Source organism: Myotis yumanensis, unplaced genomic scaffold, assembly GCF_028538775.1.
Source record: "Myotis yumanensis isolate MYYU_CA2020_CCGP unplaced genomic scaffold, mMyoYum1.0.hap1 SCAF_11, whole genome shotgun sequence".
NCBI classification, from domain to species: Eukaryota; Metazoa; Chordata; class Mammalia; order Chiroptera; family Vespertilionidae; genus Myotis; species Myotis yumanensis.
Window position 1 is genome coordinate 36,260,635 of NW_027223762.1, and position 3,876 is coordinate 36,264,510.

A 3,876-nucleotide genomic window follows, 5' to 3' on the forward strand; every position below is an offset into this window, starting at 1 on the left:
TGCCTCTGTTTCTATTTTGTTTGTTAGTTTATTTCGTTCATTAGATTCCGCATATAAGTGAAATCAGATGATACTTGTCTTTCTCTGACTGCCTTATTTCACTTAGCATAATAATCTTCAGGTTCATCCATGCTGTTACAAAAGGTAAGATTTCCCTTTTTTTTTTTTTTACTGCTGAGTTCTATTCCATTGTGTAAATGCACCACAGCTTTTTTATCCACTCATCTACTGATGGGTACTTAGGCTGTTCGAGATCTTGACTGTTGTAAATAATGCTGCCATGAACATAGGGGTGCATATATTCTTTTGAATTAGTGTTTCAGGTTTCTTAGGATGTATTCCCAGAAGTGGGATCGTGGGTCAAAAGGCAGTTCCATTTTCAATTTTTTTTTTCTGGTCGAGTTTGGTGGTGCCCCAGAAGCAAATGCCACCAGATCCTGGAATCACCTGTGGGGCGATTCATATTTAATTCTTTGAGGAAACTCCATACTGTGTTCCACAGTAGCTGCACCAATCTACATTCCCATCAATAGTGCACAGCCTCGCCAACACTTGTTGACTTATTGATGATAGCCATTCTGACAGGTGTCAGGTGATCTCTCATTGTGGTTTTGCTTATGAAAGAAGTTAACTGAAGAATTCAGAGCTATTTGATTTATGTATCTATACCAGGGGTGGGCAAACTTTTTGACTCGAGGGCCACAATGGGTTCTTAAACTGGACTGGAGGGCCGGAACAAAAGCATGCATGGAGTGTTTGTGTGAACTAATATAAATTCAAAGTAAACATCATTACATAAAAGGGTACGGTCTTTTTGTTTGTTTGTTTTATTCATTTCAAACCGGCTGGATCTGGCCCGCGGGCCGTAGTTTGCCCACGGCTGATCTATATACCAATATGGTTTCATAATTCTTTCTTTTGCATAATTTGTGATGCTTTCATGCTAATGTGTCTTCGTGCATTTTTAAATTCTCCTGTGCACATATGTATTAGGCCTTTATCATTCTGCCTCCCCTCCTTAGTGAAGGTAACTGCTAATAGTAAAAGTTATTAACACAGGAGCAATATATATAAATTATATACTAGTATATAATTTTTAAAAGGTTTAGTCTCCATGACAACAAGATAACCAGTCAATTCAATCACCTGTGTGAAAAATAATTAGTAAAAGTTGTTGCCTGGAATCATTTAGAAATCACTGGATCAACAATTAGTGAAGTGATTCAAGCAGAAATATACATTAGTTGGCAATATTGCAGAAAAACCACTAACTTTCTAAAAGATTAGGTGGCCAGCCTTTAAAGCAATGGTTCCAAATGTGGTTTGTTGAGACACCTTATGATATGCAGTTTCCTTCTTTTTCTCCTTCATCCTCTTCTCAAGTATTTTAGGAGATGTACTTACTGTTTAAATGCTTTTTGATTTGAGAATTTTACTCTAAAGTGGTAACACTCTGGGTGTTCAAAATTATGACCTGGAAGCCTTTGGGGAAGCAGGAAATAATTTCATTTTATTACCACCCATATATAATGGAAATGTGTCAAAGCATAAAACCTTTGGGACCTGATTCCATTTACTGACAGTCTAGTTGTACTAAATAATTTGTATTGGAATTTCCTCACCTTTAAGAGTGGGATGCATAGAAAAGGAAGTGAGATGGATTCTGAAAACTTGGTTCAAAGCTACCAACTGTAAGAACCATAGTTGACATGTACCAGGCACATATGAGTTAACACTGTTGGAAAGAGAAAAGGGGAAAATGACCTGTCTGATATCAATAAATAGATTTTTCAAGTTTAGCCTTAAAAAAAACACACTGATTATACTGAGAAGGGTTCAACTTCCATCTGGGCAAAGGTTACAGAGTTCCGAAAAAGAGTGAAATAGAAAACAGTTATATTTTTACTAAAAAATAGGAAACAAGACAGAACCTGGGCCGCAGAAACCGGACCCGCACCGATCTGCTCTCGCCATGAAGCCAGGTTTCAGGCCCCATGGGGGCGGCTTCAGTGGCCAAGGGGGCCTTGGTGACCATGGGGGTGGAGGTGGAGGCCGAGGCAGCTTTGGTGGGGGCCGAGGTGGCTTTGGTGGGGGCCGAGGTCGTGGTGGAGGCTTCAGAGGCCGTGGATGAGGAGGAGGAGGAGGAGGAGGAGGAGGAGGAGGAGGAGGAGGAAGAGGAAGAGGTGGCGGGTTTCAGTCTGGTGGCAACCGGGGTCGTGGTAGGGGAGGAAAGAGAGGAAATCAGTCAGGGAAAAATGTGATGGTGGAACCTCACCGGCATGAGGGTGTCTTCATTTGTCGTGGAAAGGAAGATGCCCTAGTTACCAAGAATCTGGTCCCTGGACAATCAGTTTATGGAGAAAAGAGAGTCTCAATTTCGGAGGGAGATGACAAAATCGAGTATCGTGCCTGGAACCCCTTCCGCTCCAAGCTGGCAGCAGCGATCCTGGGCGGAGTGGACCAAATCCATATCAAGCCAGGGGCCAAGGTGCTCTACCTTGGGGCTGCCTCGGGCACCACCGTCTCTCATGTCTCTGACATCGTAGGCCCGGATGGTCTGGTCTATGCAGTTGAGTTTTCCCACCGCTCTGGCCGTGACCTCATTAACTTGGCCAAGAAGAGGACTAACATTATTCCTGTCATTGAAGATGCTCGGCACCCGCACAAATACCGCATGCTCATTGCAATGGTGGATGTGATCTTTGCCGATGTGTCCCAGCCAGACCAGACCCGGATTGTAGCCCTGAATGCCCACACCTTCCTACGTAATGGAGGACACTTTGTGATTTCTATTAAGGCTAACTGCATTGACTCCACCGCATCTGCTGAGGCAGTATTTGCCTCTGAAGTGAAAAAAATGCAACAGGAAAACATGAAGCCCCAGGAGCAGTTGGCTTTAGAGCCATATGAAAGAGACCACGCTGTGGTCGTGGGTGTGTACAGGGCCCCCCCCCCCCCCCCCCCACAAGGTGAAGAACTGAAGGCTGGCTCTTCATCTGGATTGCTAGAGATTGTGTTGCTACTGTTACACATGTGTTTTTCTATTAAAAGACTAATCTGTCAAAACAAAACAAAACAAACAAACAAACAAAAAAAACACAGAACCTGGCTGGAGATCCTGGACAGAACTTGGCTGGAGAACCTGACGAGGAACCTGGCTGTGATGATCGCCTGAACTCTGCCTCCATGTCATTCCTTCCTCGCCAACTCCGTCCACACATTGGGGAACCCCTGGACCTGCTGGGGCTGGACCCCAACAATTATTTAACCTTTGAGCCTAAGTTTTTTCATCCATAAAAGCATGATAATAAGAATACCCACTTAATAGGCTTGTTAATTAGATTAAATAAAATATGTACATGTAACTATTATTAACCATGGTGACATTTCAGGTAGTTAATAGATTTCATTCATAAAGAAGATTAAAAAAAAATTTACCCAGTAGCTGAGTAAAGATTTCTGTAGGCCCATTCTGGGCTTCTGACTTCCAGAATTACTTGATAATAAATTGTGTTGTTTTAAAACACTAAAAAATAAAAATAAAAAATAAAAAATAAAAAATAGGAAACTAGAACACAGACAAATCAGAAATGAAATTTTCAGAAACGGCAACAACAGAGCTGCAAATTCAAACTCAATAAAAGAAAGCGTAAATTATTTTGACACTATCTTATTTCTTTGGCTTATTTGTCTTCTTTTTATTGACATGAATGTGGGAATGAGAAATCAAAAACAACAGAAGAGAGGTATGAAATGAAGGAGGAATAAAGAAAATAAAAAAACTAGAGCACTTATTTTCTCAGTTCTGTCTCCTATACTTTACTTACACATTTTAATATTTTCTTCTAAGACTATATGTCCTGAATATATACCATT

At 41.3% G+C, this 3,876-nt stretch overlaps 1 pseudogene; it reads left to right on the plus strand.

The window, feature by feature from the left end:
• Positions 1 to 1,957: 1,957 nt before the first annotated feature.
• Positions 1,958 to 3,175, plus strand: LOC139019643 (rRNA 2'-O-methyltransferase fibrillarin pseudogene; annotated as a pseudogene).
• The last annotated feature ends 701 nt before the right edge of the window (positions 3,176 to 3,876 follow it).